This window comes from Neoarius graeffei, chromosome 2, assembly GCF_027579695.1.
Source record: "Neoarius graeffei isolate fNeoGra1 chromosome 2, fNeoGra1.pri, whole genome shotgun sequence".
Taxonomy (NCBI): Eukaryota; Metazoa; Chordata; class Actinopteri; order Siluriformes; family Ariidae; genus Neoarius; species Neoarius graeffei.
In genome coordinates, this window is record NC_083570.1 from 10,920,909 (window position 1) to 10,940,200 (window position 19,292).

The 19,292-nt window shown below is 41.0% G+C and overlaps 1 protein-coding gene and 1 pseudogene across 1 annotated transcript in view; one reads left to right on the forward strand and one right to left on the reverse strand.

Moving 5' to 3' along the window:
• Positions 1 to 19,292, reverse strand: part of LOC132880045 (tripartite motif-containing protein 16-like) — a 542,736-nt gene that overhangs the window by 364,532 nt on the left and 158,912 nt on the right. The gene's annotated exons all lie outside the window — the stretch shown is intronic.
• Positions 1,273 to 5,686, forward strand: LOC132880113 (E3 ubiquitin/ISG15 ligase TRIM25-like; annotated as a pseudogene).

Consider the following 19,292-nt stretch of genomic DNA (forward strand, 5'->3'; position numbering starts at 1 on the left):
CCTTTCAGGAGATTCATTTCAGTCTGTTAACAATGTTAAAATGACCCAAAGAAAAAATGACCCGTGTCAGTGTGGGTTTCCTCCTGGTTCTCCAGTGTTCTCCTACTTCTCAAAGACACATCTAATGACTGATTGAAGTGACTCAGGATCTCTGATCTCAAACATATTCATCTACCAACTTCATTTCCATCTCAACAATCTGTTCATGAGAAAGAATTCTTCATCAACCAGGAATAATGTTCTTGATAAATCATGATGTAAGGAATAAAACAGGATAAGGCATGCTGCACCAGGAAACTAATCTGCAATGAGGTGGGATGTAACCCAACACAAAGTGGATAAGTTTCCACAAACAGCAGGTCATGAAGGGTTCAGGCTCTTGTTAAGCCTGGAGTGCTCATACTGAGTGAAATGGAGATTATGTTGAAAAAAAGGTCCACTTTTGTGATTTCTTTTCGCAATAAACAATCTCATCTCATTATCTCTAGCCGCTTTATCCTTCTACAGGGTCGCAGGCAAGCTGGAGCCTATCCCAGCTGACTACGGGCGAAAGGCGGGGTACACCCTGGACAAGTCGCCAGGTCATCACAGGGCTGACACATAGACACAGACAACCATTCACACTCACATTCACACCTACGGTCAATTTAGAGTCACCAGTTAACCTAACCTGCATGTCTTTGGACTGTGGGGGAAACCGGAGCACCCGGAGGAAACCCACGCGGACACGGGGAGAACATGCAAACTCCACACAGAAAGGCCCTCGCCGGACCCAGGGTTCGAACCCAGGACCTTCTTGCTGTGAGGCGACAGCGCTAACCACTACACCACCATGCCGCCCGCAATAAACGATGCGAAATCAATAAAATATGGTTTTCCTTCCTGACAGCTGCGTCCTCCTCACTTTTAAAATGGCTGCAACATTCTTTAGGGATGAAGATCAGTTTAAAGATGTCACGAGGAAAAAGCTGTTCGAGTGAAACAATTGTAATTTATCAACAAGGCTGAAAGTTGTGCTTGAGGTGTCAGTAGGTGGAAAAGTCCAGAAAATTAAGATTCATTCTGCCAGTATTTCATGAAATTAATCCTAATCAGTCCGGCTACATGGGTTATATTTCTGCACTGAAGGGAGATGAAATGGTTAATAGAGGAGTGCTCATGATCTCTCTGTGTTTGTGCTCCTCCTCTCTCTATCACTCTCTCTCTTTCACACACAGAACCAGGAAGTAACTTGTCATTTCAGAGAAAACTTCTCTCTCGTTGCGATTTCAGGAAAATGGCCGAGGCCAGTATTTCAGTAGCTCAGGACCAGTTCATGTGTCCAGTGTGTCTGGATCTCCTGAAGGATCCGGTGACCATCCCCTGTGGTCACAGTTTCTGTAAGGTGTGTATTAATGGCTGCTGGGATCAGGAGGATCAGAAGGGCGTCTACAGCTGTCCTCAGTGCAGAGACACTTTCACGACAAGGCCTGTTCTACGCAGAAACAACATGCTGGATGAAGTGGTGGAGAAACTGAAGAAGACTGAAGTCCAAGCTGCTTCTCCTGCTCACTGTTATGCTGGACTTGGAGATGTGGAGTGTGATTTCTGCACCAGGAGAAAACACAAAGCCGTCAAATCCTGTCTGATTTGTTTGACTTCATTTTGTGAAATTCATCTGAAACCTCATCTTGAAGTTCCTGCTTTGAAAAAACACACATTAATTGAAGCCTCAGCAAAACTCCAAGAGAAGATCTGCTCTGAACATAACAAGCTGATTGAGATCTACTGTCGCACTGATCAAACCTGCATCTGTTATTTGTGCATGTTGGAGAAACATAAAGACCATGACGCTGTTTCAGTTGCAACAGAAAGAGCTGAAAAACAGGTGAGAACTAGAAATCTTTCCAGAATTAAATCATCTTAATTAGAGTTTCCCATCTAGAAACAGGTGCTTTAGTCAGTGAAATGATTTGAACTTTAATTTCAATGTGTGTCTCAATCAGAAGGATTCTGTAAAAGCTGATTGAAATTGTCTGTGTTCTGGTGAACAGAGTGTTAAATTTATCTTCAGTGATGGTCGTAATCTGGTTCGGGGTGGGTTTCCTGATAACGGTGCCCTTTGGACCTAAAGAAAGAGTTGAGGGACTCTCTTAAAGAATGAACGTTTTCTCTGTGTGTGGTTTTCCGGAATTCACTCGTAAGAAGGAGACTAAAGAGCAACAGGACAAAGTGCGTCTTTGCAGTTCGCGTCCCCGATATAGGCATTAGTAGCTTCTAAAGGCAATCATATTGGACATAACTAACAGTGTCCAAGTTAACTAGCTGTGTGTAAACACTAGCCATGGACAAGACTATGGCAACTTGGCGGGCAAATCCACAGAAAATCATTTGACTAATCAGACTGCATAGTTATTTCAACATTATCGCTAACTCTAAATGCACAGACAACTTCACTGCAAGCTAATAAAACGTTTATATCACTCAATATGCTTCCACAGGTGGGATGGCGAGTTTTTGTCGGCTGTGATGTGCTCCATTTTAGGCAAACATTTAAAGCAAAATGACTCTTTATTCCTTTCAGAAAACTGAATCATGGGTTCTAGCTATAGAACCGTGGGTGTGTGCATTCCCCAGAAGAGCCGCCTCCTTCCATTCTGCCATCAACTGATCGTGTTAAATAATGCTGCGGAGAAATCATTGATCTTGATTTTATCCAGTCTATGGACGTGACGTGACCCTAGTGATTACTGATAGACTGTCTCAGTGTCACCTGCGGAAAAACCAATCACGTTTTAGAAAAGAAAAAAACATCCACTTTCAAAACCGCTTCATAGTAACGAGTAATGAGGACCTTGATAGAAATGTAGTGGAGTAAAAAGGACGATATTTGTCTTTCAAATGGAGTGAAGTTAAAGTCATAAGTTTCCAAAAAAAATACTCAAGTAAAGTACAGATACTCAAAAAGTGTACTTCAGTACAGAACTCAAGTAAATGTACTTCGTTACTGTCCACCTCTGATAATTAACTCGATGTATTTGCAATGTAGAAGAAAACTAATTGAACACCACCAGCAGATTCAACCCCAGTTTCCCCCGCTGACTGTGAGAGTCCCTCAGAGCCGCATGCGCATTCTGTGGATTCGGCAGTGAGCGAGTCGCTCTTTGTTTTGAACGAGTGCTCCGGGTCTCTCGTAAATTCCGAGCAAACTAAAGGACGACTTGTGCTACGATGTTGTTCAGGAAAACCACGTTAGCTTGATGATGGATCTTAAGAGGTCATTTAAAACTCTCTTGGCCTTAAGAGGCTTTCGGGAAACCCAGCCCAGACCAGTTAGTGAACATTTCTCTCTCTCTCTCTCTCTCTCTCTCTCTCTCTCTCACACACACACACACACACACACACACACAGAGTACATAACCTTCAGAGCGAAACATGAATGTACTTTGAACTGACATTAATATGGAACCAGTTCGCTCGTACTGTATAAAAAGCTGAATGTATTTTATTTGTCCTCAGAGTGAGTTAAAGGAGGAGCAGATGAAATCCCAGCAGAGAATCCAGGAGAAGCAGAAGAAGGTGCAGGAGCTGAAACAGGCTGTGAACACTATAAAGGTGAGCAGTGACCAGAGACAGAGCTGCTCCTAGAAACACACACAACATGGACAACGAGTCATTTACAGTCCCAGTAAGAGAGGGAATGATAGATGAGCTTTAAATCTTGTGTGTGTGTCCTAACAGCTCAGTGCACAGACAGCAGTGGAGGACAGTGAGAGGATCTTTACTGAGCTGATCAGCTCCATGGAGAAAAAGCGCTCGGAGGTGACGGAGCTGATCAGAGATCAGGAGAAGGCTGAACTGAGTCGAGCTGAACGACTCCTGGAGCAACTGGAGCAGGAGATTGCTGATCTTCAGAGGAGAGTCACTGAGCTGGAGCAGCTTTCACACACACACGATCACATCCATTTCCTCCAGGTAACACTCACTGTCTGATCTACAGAGCCAGCTGTTCCTCACACACTCTCTAAAACACCTCTCATTAAGGGAACAATAAATGTCCCTGTCTGACATCACAAGTGGGTTTTACATTTCATTTGCTTTCTGTAGGTTTTAGCTTCTGGACGTCGCTCTCCTCAGTGGAACAGACCAGACTTTCGCACATCCAGCGTCACTGTCCATCAACATCTCTCATTTGATGGAGTGAGGAATTCTCTCTCAGATCTGAAAAAGAGACTCGAGGAATTCTGTGAGGAGGAATTCAACAAAATCCCTCCACATGGTAAGAGGAGCTGTTCCTGCTGGAGAAACACAGTGATGTGTTATTCCTTAGCGATGCTCCTGCTTTCTTTTCTGCAGACACTTTATTCACCCGACACTTTGAACTAAAACACTGATTTAAAATGAATAAACTGACTGGATCACTTTAAACTCTTTCCATCTTTTACACAAACTCATGTTTCCATTTTTCTCTCCACAGCTGCAGCAGTTCAGATCATTTCAGAACCAGAACCACAGAGCAGAGAAGAGTTTCTGAAATGTACATCTAAAGCACACACACACACACACACACACACACGCTTCTGGGCCTGTCACGATAACAAATTTTGTTGGACGATATATTGTCTCAGAAATTATTGTGATAAATGATATTATTGTTGACGTCTTTTCAAGACAATTTTATGCCACTAGTAAAATAATAATGATCATGCAAATACACCCTTTCATAGAATAGTCAACTTTTTAATTCAGTCAACTTGTTCAGTTCCATGAGGCTGGCAGGGGGAGTCGCTCTCTTCTGTGGGATCTTTAACTAGGTTTAGAATGCTAGTTTAAGCTGATATGTGATTGATCTAACGGTAAAACAGCACGAGGGCTCGAGAACTTTGACAGGTTACAATTTTACTTGGCAACTGAATGTATCTGAATTCTGATTGGTTGTTGTCTGAATTCTGATTGGTTGTCGTATCTGGATTCTGATTGGCTGTTGTTATATTATTGCCCTTTTGTTGTGTTCTTGAGCCCAGAGTGGGGGGAGGGGGGAGTGACAGGGTTCTACAGGGAAAAGTTTTCACTGCAACCGAACTGCTGTTTTCGTGACCACGCCCCCAGCGCGGATATTCATGTTCACATTGTTTTTCTCTTTTATTTTAGATTTCTGTTATCTGACTCTGGATCCCAACACGGCACATCGTCTCCTCATTCTGTCTGAGAAGAACAGAGCAGTGAGATGGAGTGAGAGAGAGCAGCGTTACTCTGATCATCCAGAGAGATTTGATTCCTGGTGTCAGGTGTTGTGTAAGGAGAGTGTGTGTGGACGCTGTTACTGGGAGGTGGAGCGGAGCGGTGATGGTGTTGTGTACATATCAGTCTCATATAAAGACATCAGCAGGAAAGGACGGGGTTATGAGTGTTTGTTTGGACGCAACAGTCTTGGAGTCTGTACCCTTCTTCTTCTTCTCTCTCTTTCTGGCACAACAGCATTAAGACTGATCTCAGAGTTCCATCAGCCTCCAGAATAGGAGTGTATGTGGATCACAGTGCAGGAACTCTGTCCTTCTACAGCGTCTCTGACACGATGAAGCTCCTCCACAGAGTCCACACCACATTCACTCAGACTCTATACGCTGGGTTTGGGGTCTACTTGTTTCCTGGTTCTACAGTGAGATTGTGTGATCCAGAATAAAAGTGTGTAGTGTTTTCTGTAAAATTCCTGCACGTTGCTACGTTGTTGCTCAGTCGTCTGTTTCACTAGAACACAATCCAGCTGCACAAAAACACTCATTTTAATATTTAGATTATAAAATATGCCGATATCGTGTTCATCCCATATTCAGCCTGGATGATGATTGGCCCGCAGATAGAACCTTATAAATCCAGGTTTATCTGTGAGTTTGGGATTTTTATTCAAATATTACAGTCAAAGCTTTGCAGAATAAAAGATAAGAGCACAGGAGAATAAAGTTTCCCCCAGTGATGGAGTTTCTGTGCTGAACTCATTTTCAGACAGAAGATTTTAATACTGAGGTCAGGATGTCAGCAAGCTGCTGTATTGATACGCAACGGGGTTTTTCTCCACTTTGGATGGATATTTTTAGATTATTTAATCTGTGGAAAATAACCACAGTGTCTTAAATATGTGTTTGTGAAAATCACTGTAAACCTACAACTGACTTTCCTCCAAAAAACATCTCTTTTAATGTTGTCATATATTGTGTGTGTGAATAATGATAATTCTGTCTCTGTGAACTGGATCTGTCTGTGGTCTGACTCCTGATTTAGATTCTCAACATGATTGTTGGAAAAACATTTTTTAAAAATCCTTTTAATTTTCAATCAAATAAAACAAACAAACAAAAAAATTCTGTTCCAGTTGACTATTCTGATTGGTCAGAAGTTGTTGATTATTTTTCTATAACAGCAGCTCTGACAGTAATGCAGGTTTATATTAATGGACTTGCACTAATACGTCCTTGTTTCTATAGTAACAGCTCATTGAAGTGAAATTATTTTAGACCTGTTGGTTCACAAATAAAAATAAAAGAAACGTGGATGAACTCTGCAATATTTAACATGGACATTTCTCCTCCAGACCACCAGAGGGCGCCTTTACACATTTTGAATAACTTCACTTCCTCCACTCATTTCCTGTCTGTTGTTATAAAATGCACAATGATCCTACAGTAACTGTGAACCCTTCCAGTGTGTTAGTAAGTCTCCTCAGTTGTGAGCCGTGTTTATTCTGGATAGATCTCCTGTTGATGATCTCGCCTCATCTCTGCCTTTCCCTTTGATTTTAATGATATTTCTGGTGGCTGGGGTTTGAACCCTGCACTGACTGGGATTAGATAAAGTCTTGTGTTAACACTACTCGCAGATTTCTTTCTTCTGCTTTTCAGGAGATTCATTTCAGCCTGTTAACAATGTTAAAATGACCCAAAGGTAAAATGACCCGTGTCAGTGTGGGTTTCCTCCTGGTTCTCCAGTGTTCTCCTACTTCTCAAAGACACATCTAATGACTGATTGAGGCGACTCAGGATCTCTGATCTCAAACATATTCATCGACCAACTTCATTTCCATCTCAACAATCTGTTCATGAGAAAGTGGGACTTCTATTAGCAATAAACAATGCAAAATAAATCAAATCAGGTTTTGACTCCCCTTGTGGTAATAAAGTCATTTATTTCGATTCATTTTCACTCCTCACTAAATTCCAAACTGACAGAATGAGGAAAATATTTCAGCAGAACAAATGACACTGAAGTGCAGATGACAGTGAAATATTTCTGCTTTATTTCCATCCTTAATGAACACAATGTGGTAGTTTTTAGTGCTTGTAGTAAGACACGGTCCTGCTGTAAATCCTCTTGTGTGTCTTTTAGTGAAGATACAGAATTGATGTTGAAAGGCTGCTGGGTTTTTTTTGTTGTTGTTGTTTTGTTGTTTTTCAGTAATGTGGTGCTACTCTGTAAAACTGAGCCTCCAAATAACAACTCGATTGTATTCGCATATTATAGAATTGTATCTGGAGTTCTGATTTTAAAATGTGATTTCACCGCATACACTTCATGGACAGAAAGAAAGGACAAAATGGGAAAAGAACATAAATGACACATGATACTTTCTATTGAAGTACAGAAATCGATCTCTGGCCACATTTGCCATTTATGTGTAGGCGACAATAAAATCAAATTCACTTTAAAGAATTCCTTTATCTCACTTTAGCCATTTATTTCTTTATAAATTTTCAGAAAATGAAAAATTGAGTGATTTATTCATTAAATTTAAATGACTGCAATTTAAACTTGTCTTATCATTTCTGACCACTAGAGGATGCTCATGGACACGTGACGCTGCAAGAAATGAACCATTTTCAATATTTTTGCTGAACTCACATCAGAACAGACTGAAAACTTGTCTTATCATAAATATAATCAATAATATTGATTCATGATGAGATGAATGGTTTATTCAGTCCCTGCTGTGTGTCATACTGTAACTGGGTTTAATGGAACAGCAGCTTTTTAGTCTCGTTAAAAAAAAAAGACAGTAAGTCCAGTAAATTTCTCAGCTTCATGATGCTGGAGTTCTACGTTCTTCAGTATTTCTTAGTATCTCTTGCTCTCAGTGAATATAGAGGTTCTTTGGAGAATTCCTGGTGCCCAGTAAACTGATCACAATGATTCGTCTTCTCCATGATGGGATGACTGTTTCTGTTCTCTGTGAAGATGAAGAACTGGAACCTTTTCCTGTGAAAGTTAGTGTAATACAAAGCTGTGTAGCCACTGCATTGTTTGCTCTCTTCACAGGTGCTGTCCTGCATGTAGCCAAGCCGAATCTGCATTATCTGGACAGCACGGTGGTGTAGTGGTTAGCACTGTTACTGGACTTATACCTGGAGGATGCTCTGGACTCTTACAGTAATGCTTTTATGGCTGAGGACTAAAGTTGACTTTCTAACTTTAGGACTGCAGTTATCATGAACAGTTTTGCACTCAAGTTTCCATCAATGAAGAATTGTAACATCAACGAAACTGTCCTCATGTTAAAACTGTTAATATTATAGTCATGCTGTCTGTTGTTGCCCAAATGAGGATGGGTTCCCTTTTGAGTCTGGTTCCTCTCGAGGTTTCTTCCTCATGTAGTCTGAGGGAGTTTTTCCTTGCCACCGTCGCCACAGGCTTGCTCATTGGGGATAGATTAGGGATACAATTAGCTCATGTTTTAAGTCGTTCAAATTCTGTAAAGCTGCTTTGCGACAATGTTTGTTAAAAGCGCTATACAAATAAACTTGACTTGACTTGACTGTCACCTCACAGCAAGAAGGTTCTGGGTTTGAGCCCAGCGGCTGACGGGGGCCTTTCTGTGTGGAGTCTGCGTGGGTTTCCTCCAGGTGCTCTGATTTCCACCAGAGCCCAAAGGCATGTCGTTAGGTTAACATGGGGTGCCCTTAGGCTGAGGTGCTCTTGAGCGAGGCACCTAACCCCTAACTGCTCCCTGGCTGCTGTAGCACGGCTGCCCACTGCTCTGAGTACGTGTTTGTGCTCATTGCTCACGTGTGCGTTCACTAATTCAGATGGGTTAAATGCAGAGAGTAATTTCTCAAGTGTACATGTGATGAATAAAGTTGTTGTTCTTCTTATTATTATCATGGAATACAGATAGTTTATCAATACAATGGTACAACCTACATCATTTGCAAGCTAAAAGTAAGGTGTCTACAGCCTCAGTTGTGGAACTTCAGTATGCTGATGATGCTGCGCTCTGTTCGTACTCAGAAGCTGGCTTGCAGAGAATCACAGATGCCTTTGCAGAAGCCTACAAAAGACTCAGGCTATCACTGAACTGCACTAAAACAGAGGTTGTGTGTCGACCTGCCTCTGACACCTCCATCCCAATCACCACCCAACCTGAAATTTCTGTGGATGGAACTGTTCTTAAGGTAGTCCCACACTTTAAATATCTCATCAGCTATGTGTCAGGTGATATTTCCCTTGACCATGAAATTAATAACAACATCAGTGCTGGAGCAACAGCTTTTGGCAAGCTATGTAAGCATGATTTTGATCATCACGAACTTGAGTTGAAAACTAAAATAAGAGTCTATAATGCCACTATAATACCAACGCTCCTGTATGGGTCAAAAACATGGACTACGTACCAATATCAAGTAAAACAACTTGAGAAATTTCACTGAAGATGCCTACGGTACGATCCGTCATGAACGCCCAATGGTATGATCGTGTTACCAATGCTGCAATTCTTGATAGAGCCTCCTTAACAAGCATCGAGGCTATGCTTCAGCAAAATAGGCTGAGGTGGTATGGACATGTTGTTAAAATGGATGCAAAACAACTTCCAAAACAGCTTTTCTTCAGTCAGCGATCCACAGGAATGAGAAGCATTGGTGCTCCTAAGAAGAGATACAAGGATGCCCTAAAAAGAACTTTTAAAGAGTGTGGGATTATTGATTGGGCTACAGCACCAACTGATAGACTGCTCTGGAGGCGTGTGGTCTGCAATGGAGTTGAGACCTTTGAATCCAATCGACGGAAATCAAAGGATGAGAGACACAAGAGACGAAAAACTGCTCAAGCCCTAAAACTGGCACAACCTCCTGGGCAGATGCCTGTATAGTCTTTCAGAGACCACCATGTTCATGTCGAGTGGCAGTAAGAGAGTATTTTAGGTGGAATGCTTGTGAGAAACACACACGAGCTGTTACTATAGAAACACTAATGATTTGCAGCTGCACTACTGTCAGAGCTGCTGTTATAGGGAATTAATCAACACCTTCAGACCAGAACTCCGCAGCACTCAGTACAGGATACTATACATTAATGATCCATTATTGTGGATCAGAAAACCTGACAACTGATTCAGGAGCCCACAGAGTAAACCCAGCGTATAGAGGCTGAGTGAATGTGGTGTGGACTCTGTGGAGGAGCTTCATCCTGTCAGAGACACTGTAGAAGGACAGAGTTCCTGCACTGTGATCCACATACACTCCTATTCTGGAAGGTGACGGAACTCCAAACTCGGTCTTAATGTTGTTGTGATAGAAATGAAGAGGAGTCCGAGAACACACCAGACTCCATGACTGATCGTTGTACCCAAATATGGTCCGTCTGGGCTGCTCTTTTTTATGGGTCCCTTTATATGAGACTGAGATGTACACACATCCCTCACTGCTCCTTTCCACCTCCCAGTAACTGCGTCCACACACACTCTCCTTACACAACACCTGAGCGATGGAGGTAAACCTCTCAGGGTGATAAGGGAACAGCTTCTCTTTATAACTGCGTCTCACCGCTCTGTCCTTCTCACACAGACGGAGGGAACCATGTGCCGTGTTGGGATCCAGAGTCAGATAACAGAAATCTGAAAGAAAAGAGATGTTGCGCAATAAAGTTTATCGTGTATTAAACACTGGGGTACAATGAGTCATAATTAAACCAGTAATTCATTAGTGCCTCATACTGACACTCTCTCACACCCTCAGTTTCTTACACATTATATCAGAGAGAGAGAGAGAGCGCAGGAGATTACACAATTAGATGATATTCCTTGTAGAATTGGTCGTATTCAAATTAGCATGGAAGGAGAGCTTCCTGAAGTATAGAAAAGCTCCTCGTGCTGCAAGATCAATGTATCTCTCCACCCTAATCAAAGATAACAAAATAATCCTAGATTCCTTTTTAATCCTGTAGCAAAATTAACTAAGAAAAAGACCACTACAGACACACATGCACCTGCAATATGCAGCAGCAACAACGTCATAATTTTTTTCAATCACAAAATTGAAAATATCCAACAAAAAAAATTCAAACTACTCATTTAAGCCCAGACAACTTAAATAACCCAGTCGTTAACAATATAACTGTATAAGCTCAGCAATTAGAATGGTTTACTCCTCTTCGAGAAATCAAATTAATTTCATTAATTTCCACATCAAAATCTTCTTCTTGTGTACTAATCCCTTACCTACATGTCTCTTCAAACAGATAATACCAGAAGCAATTTAAGCTCTTCTAGAAATAATCAATTCTTCCCTTAGAATTGGCTACATACGCAAATCCTTTAAACTTGCAGTTATCAAACCCCTGATTAAAAAACCTGACCTCGACCCCTGTCAGCCCAATGAAAGGCCATTATCAAACCTCCCCTTTATCTCCAAGATCCTAGAAAAAGCTGTGGCACAGCAGTTATGCTCATATTTACATTGGAATAACAACCATGAAATGTATCAGTCAGGATTTAGACCTCATCATAGCACAGAGACAGCACTGGTTAAAGTAGTAAATGACCTGTTGTTGGCATCTGATCTGGACTGTGTCTCGCTGCTTGTGTTGCTTGACCTTAGTGCAGACTCTGACACTATTGATCATTCCATTTTCCTGGATAGACTAGAAAATGTTGTGGGAGTTAAGAGAATGGCCCTCTCCTGACTCAGCTCTTATTTAACTGATCACTATCAGTTTCTTGATGTATATGGTGATTTTTCTATGCATGCTGAGGTAAAGTTTGGTGTTCCACAAGGTTCTGTCTTAGGTCCACTGCTTTTTTCTTCATGTGCAGCAGTAAAAGACCTCAGTGTGATCATCGACTCCAGTCTTTCATTTGAAACTCATAATGATAACATTACCCAGATAGGTTTCTTTCATCTCAGAAATATTGCCAAGATAAGAAATTTAATGTTACTAAGATGCAGAAAAACTAGTTCATGCTTTTCTTACCTCCAGGTTGGATGACTGTAATGCCTTACTGTCTGGATGTTCCAATAAGTGCATAAACAAGCTCCAGTTAGTTCAAAATGCAGCAACAATGGTCCTTACTAGAACTAGAAGATATGACCACATCACCCCTGTCTTATCCACACTGCGCTGGCTCCCAATCAAATTTCGTATTGATTATACAATCCTACTATTGACCTTTAAAGCACTGAATGGTCTTGCGCCACAGTACCTGAACGAACTTCTGGTCCTTTATGACCCGCCAAGCCTACTTAGATCAAAAGATGCAGGTTATTTGTTGGTACCTCATATAGTGAAGGCAACATCAGGGGGCAGAGCCTTTTCTTACAAAGCCCCACAGTTATAGAACAACCTTCCAAGTAGTGTTCAGGACTCAGACACAGTCTCAGTGTTTAAGTCTAGGCTGAAAATATATCTTTTCAGTCAAGATAGTTTTTTATTCGGTAAAGGAGTAACTCTGGTGAGTCCTCAGGCATAGAGTGTTTTGGTAAACTGGGATATATGGATGTTGTCAGTCCCCCACTCTCACTCACTCACTCAGGTTTGTTGATGGTGGAGTGGCTGCTGCTTTATGTCCCGGGGCTCCCTCATGCCTGTGTTACCTTCTGGCTCTCCCTTTTAAATATGCTGTCATAGTTAGTGTTGCCAGAGTCCCTGCTTGCACTCAGCACAAAATATATACTGTTCTTATTCATAAGGTGACACTGGGCATACCTCACAACCTTTGTTCTCTCTCTCTCTCTCATATCTTCCTTCTGTCTGTCTCTGTTGAGTTACATGTCAATCCTGAGAAACCAGTGATGCTGACCTCTTCTGCTCCTCGGACCTGCCTGATCCATCCTGATGCCCTACTTCTGGCTGGAGTCTCATCACATCACTCCTGTGGAGGTTGGTCCCATATGGACAGTCGAAAGTCATACTTAGAAGACGCTCTGGACACTTACAGTAATATATTTATGTCTGAGAACTACAGTTGACTTGCTTACTTTAGGACTGCAGTTGTCTTGAACAGTTTTGCACTCAAGTTTCCATCAATGAACAGTTTATAACTTCAACAAAACAGACTTCGTGTTAAAACTATAATGAAGTTCCTGGTTACACAGTTATAATTTGTGGCTCTGTAGGACACAGTTATGGAAGAGAGTTATTTATAATCATGCTATCAGTTATCACCCAAATAAGGATGGGTTCCCTTTTGAGTCTGGTTCCTCAAAAGGTTTCTTCCTCGTGTCGCCTGAGGGAGTTTTTCCTTGCAAACGTCGCCATAGGCTTGCTCATTGGGGATAAATTAGGGATAAAATTAGCTCATGTGGTGGCACAGTGGTACAGCACTCTTGCCTCACAGTAAGAAGGTTCTGGGTTCAAGCCCAGTGGCTGATGGGGGCCTTTATGTGTGGAGCTTGCATGTTCTCTTGGTGCTCCATGCAGGTTAGGCTAATTGGTGGCTCTAAATTGACCATAGGTGTGAGTGTGAATGGTTGTTTGTCTCTATGTGTTAGCCCTGCAATGATCTGGCGAATTGTCCAGGGTGTACCCAACCTTTCACCCAGCCAGGCCCCAGCTTGCCCACGACCCTGCACAGGATAAGCGGCTACAGATAATGGATGGATGGATTAGCTCATGGTCAAAGTCTTTAATTTTCTGTAAAGCTGCTTTGTGGCAATGTCTGTTGTTAAAAGTGCGATACAAATAAACTTGACTTGCTTCTTGTATAAACTTCAGGAAAGAAAATGACTAGAATGTTATTAACCTTCATATACATTCATGGATCAAACATATCGAACTTCACCAGCGCTGTGCTGTCAGCGACACTCAACATGACACCTCCATTCTTCACTTCTCTTTATTGTGGAAGGAAACGTCTCCAAAAACAACATATGTTCTTAATGATCTGGCAGCACTGTGTGTGTGTGTGTGTGTGTGTGTGTGTGTGTGTGTGTGTGTGTGTGTGTGTGTGTGAGAGAGAGAGAGAGAGAGAGCACGAGAGAGAGAGAGATGCATACATACATTGTAGAAAATCTTCTCGAGTCTTCAGCTCTGAAGGTAAATTCATCCAAATTGCTGTGACAGAGAGAAAATGGAGGTGGAATAATATACAATGATCAGAGTGTGATTTTAGGAAACACGATGTTTGAATTTATGAATATTGGCAAAATAAATGATCTTAATATGACTGATGAACTGTATAAGTACAATATCTTTCAGATGGTAGCTGCGACAATGTTAAGTTCAGATAAGTACAATAAATCTTTTTTTATGTATATGCGTGGATTTATAACATTTTACTTCCTCTCACCATATGAAGGGATTTTGTTGAATTGCTTTTTCATCTCTGAGAGATAATTCCTCACTCCATCAAATGAAACATGTTGATGGACAGTAATGATGGATGAGTCACCACGTCCAGAAGAGACACTGAGAGACTGGAAACGGAGTGGTGTACGAGATGGATGAATATTCTCAGACCACAGTACAAGTGATATCAGACAGTGAGTGTTACCTGGAGGAAATGGATGTGATCGTGTGTGTGTGAAAGCTGCTCCAGCTCAGTGACTCTCCTCTGAAGATCAGCAATCTCCTGCTCCAGTTGCTCCAGGAGTCGTTCAGCTCGACTCAGTTCAGCCTTCTCCTGATCTCTGATCAGCTCCGTCACCTCCCAGCGCTTTTTCTCCATGGAGCTGATCAGCTCAGTAAAGATCCTCTCACTGTCCTCCACTGCTGTCTGTGCACTGAGCTGTTCGGACACACACACACACACACACACACACACACACGAGATTTAAAGCTAATTTATCATTCTCTCTCTTACTGGGACTGTAAATGACTCGTTGTCCATGTTGTGTGTGTTTCTAGGAGCAGCTCTGTCTCTGCTCACTGCTCACCTTTATAGTGTTCACAGCCTGTTTCAGCTCCTGCACCTTCTTCTGCTTCTCCTGGATTCTCTGCTGGGATTTCATCTGCTCCTCCTTCAACTTTAACTCACTCTGACAAGAATGAATGAAATGATATTACATCCTGAGTTAATTACTAACTTTACTAACTGTAAAGTGTTCACTCAAAGACAGGTCGAAGGTGGGAGATTATTAACTGCAATTCAAGTTAAAGATCATCCATAGCCTGGCTCTCTCTGAGTGAGGTCAAAGGTACTCAGTATGTGCTTGTAAAACTGTTCACATCTACAGGATACATGGAACATATTTATTATTTATAATCAATAGAAGTCATGAAATTTTTACACCATATGACCTGAGTAAAGCAGGATTAGAAACAAAATGTCGAAGGATTCAGTCTGAAACCATTTCTCCTTCTCACCTGTTCTTTGTCTGATGCACCTGACTCGGTGTTGTGTTCACAAAAACAGGATGAGACTTCAGTCTTCTTCTTCAGTTTCTCCACCACTTCATCCAGCATGTTGTTTCTGCGTAGAACAGGCCTTGTAGTGAAAGTGTCTCTGCACTGAGGACAGCTGTAGACACCCTTCTGATCCTCCTGATCCCAGCAGCCATTAATACACGCCTTACAGAAACTGTGACCACAGGAGATAGTCACCGGATCCTTCAGGAGATCCAGACACACTGGACACATGAACTGGTCCTGAGCTACTGAAATACTGGCCTCAGCCATTTTTCCAGAGAGCGACACATACAGTAGAGATCGGAATTGTGTGCTTTGAAATGAGCGTCCTGCTGCACTGTGAGATACGATATCACAGAGCCAGAGTGGGTAGAGCTTTAAAAAAAGTAGGAGTGCAGACTGTCAAAGGGGTGTGGCTGTGTGACAGTGTGTGTGTGTGTGCAGAAGCTTCAATCTCATTTTATACACCTGCTACTTTTTAATAAATCAAAGATGGTAAAGTGGTAAATCCATGCTGGTGTGGATTATTTTTGTGTAACCTCACAGTCTGCTGTGTTATTCCTCAGGATAATTAAATAATATTGTCTGGCGTTTAACAGTACAAGAGTTAGAAATAGTAGTGGCTGAGGTATGGACTAGAGAAGGAAGTATGAGAATTATAAATTTCTATAACCCATGTAAACTAAGAAAATTAGAATCAATTTTGGAGCATTGGAGAGGGAAAGTAGTCTGGTGTGGAGATTTCAATGCACACAGCACAATATGGGGAACCAAGAAGATCCAAATGGAGACATAATAGAGGAAATAATGGATGAAAAGGAATTGGTGTGTTTCAATGATGGCTCGGGCACAAGGGTGAATGTGGTGAGAGGTACAGAATCAGCAATCGATATCACACTGGTTTCACAATTGCTGGCTGGAAAAAGTAGATGGAAGGTGCTGAAAGGAAGTACTCAAGGTGATCACTACCCAAGATTAGTTAGTATAAGAATAGAACATGATATAAAACGGGATGAAAGAGAAGGAAGATGGAAATTTGAGGAAGCTGATTGGAGAAAGTTCAAAGGATTATGTGAGGAGAAATTGAATATTGTAAATATAAATCAACCAGTTAATGACTTAAACTCTGAAATCAGTGGAATTATAATAGGAGCAGCAAAAGAGTCTATCCCAAAAAGAAGTGGTAATAGAAGGGAAAAGTTAGTTCCATGGTGGACACAAGAATGCACTAAGGCAATACAAAGTAGAAATAAGGCTTTCAAAGTTTTGAAAAAAAAAACACTGAGTTTTCAAAATTTGATTGATTGATTACAAGAGAAAGCAGGCAGCCGTAAGAAGTATAATAAAGCAGACTAAAAGAGAGAATTGGAGGAAATATTGTGAATATCTAGGTAGAAATACACCTTTAGATAGAGTGTGGGGTATGATTAAAAGAATATCAGGGAATAGGAAAGAGTATGGGTATCCGAGAATGAAAGATGGTAGTGATATTATAATAGACAATAAGAACAAAGCAGAATTATTAGCAAGGACCTTTGTTAAAGTACATAGTACAGGTACTTTGAGCAATGTGGAAAAAAAGAGGGAGGGAAGGGACAATGGCTATAAACATAGAAGCACTTCAGGATGAAAAGGAATATGGAAATACAATTAATATGATGTTTTCAGTGACAGAATTGAATAAAGCGCTGAAGACATCCAAAAAGACAACTCCAGGGAGAGACCAAGTAATCTACTTAATGTTCAAAAATCTTAGTGATAGAAGTCAGGAAATACTACTAAAAATGTATAATAAGATATGGGAAGAAGGAACATTGCCCAACCAATGGACGGAATCCATAATTGTACCTGTTTGTAAACCGGGTAAAGATCCGAGCTTGGCATTGATTTTTAGACCGATAGCCCTAACATTGCATGCAAGAAAAATTATGGAATGAATGATTAAAGAAAAATTAGTTTATTATTCAGAAATGAAAGGTGTAATAAAATATTATCAAAAGTGAATTTACGGTAAGAAAGGAAGAAGCACTATAGATCCCACTCTGTGTCTAGAACATGAAATTAGGAAAGCTCAGGTTAATAAAGAGAGTGTAGTGGCTGTATTTTTTGATGTTGAAAAAGCATATGATATGATGTGGAAAGAGGGATTAATAATTAGGTTAGATCAAGTAGGCATAAGAGGGAGAATGTATAGATGGGTTAAAAGTTTTTTAATTGATAGGATGATCTCAGTAAGAATAGGAAAAGAATACAGTGGGAATTATTAATTAGAAAATGGAACCCTGCAAGGTAGTATAATAAGTCCAATATTGTTTTCAATTATGACAAATGAAATGTTTAGTAATGTAGATAGGTCTATTGGGGTCTCACTGTTTGCAGATGATGGGGTAATGTGGAAAAGGGGACGAAATCTAGAGTTTATAGTGAAGCAACTACAACAAGCAATAGAGAAAGCAGAGGCATGGGCACAAGAATGGGGGTTTAGATTTGTGGTGGTAAAGGCAAAGGTACTTTTTTAACTAAAAAGAAAGTAGATAATCAAATTAGTCTTAAACTATATGTAGAAAACCTACAAAGAGTGGATTGTTTTAAATATTTAGGGATTTGGTTTGACAAGAAGCGCACTTGGAAAACACATATTGAAAGAATAGCAGGAAAATGTAAAAAGAGCGAATATTATTAGATGTTTGAGGGGTAGAGCATGGGGAGCAAATAGATCGGCCTTGAAAGCTATCTATAGACATCTAATCAGGTCAGTTCTTGATTATGGATGTACAACCCCGATTCCAAAAAAGTTGGGACAAAGTACAAATTGTAAATAAAAACGGAATGCAATGATGTGGAAGTTTCAAAATTCCATATTTTATCCAGAATAGAACATAGATGACATATCAAATGTTTATACTGAGAAAATGTATAATTTAAAGAGAAAAATTAGGCGATTTAAAATTTCATGACAACACCACATCTCAAAAAAGTTGGGACAAGGCCATGTTTACCACTGTGAGACATCCCCTTTTCTCTTTACAACAGTCTGTAAATGTCTGGGGACTGAGGAGACAAGTTGCTCAAGTTTAGGGATAGGAATGTTAACCCATTCTTGTCTAATGTAGGATTCTAGTTGCTCAACTGTCTTAGGTCTTTTTTGTCGTATCGTCCGTTTTATGATGCGCCAAATGTTTTCTATGGGTGAAAGATCTGGACTGCAGGCTGGCCAGTTCAGTACCCGGACCCTCTACACAGCCATGATGCTGTAATTGATGCAGTATGTGGTTTGGCATTGTCATGTTGGAAAATCCAAGGTCTTCCCTGAAAGAGACGTCATCTGGATGGGAGCATATGTTGCTCTAGAACCTGGATATACCTTTCAGCGTTGATGGTGTCTTTCCAGATGTGTAAGCTGCCCATGCCACACGCACTAATGCAACCCCATACCATCAGAGATGCAGGCTTCTGAACTGAGCGCTGATAACAACTTGGGTCGTCCTTCTCCTCTTTAGTCCGAATGACACGGCATCCCTGATTTCCATAAAGAACTTCAAATTTTGATTCGTCTGACCACAGAACAGTTTTCCACTTTGCCACAGTCCATTTTAAATGAGCCTTGGCCCAGAGAAGACGTCTGCGCTTCTGGATCATGTTTAGATACGGCTTCTTCTTTGAACTATAGAGTTTTAGCTGGCAACGGCGGATGGCACGGTGAATTG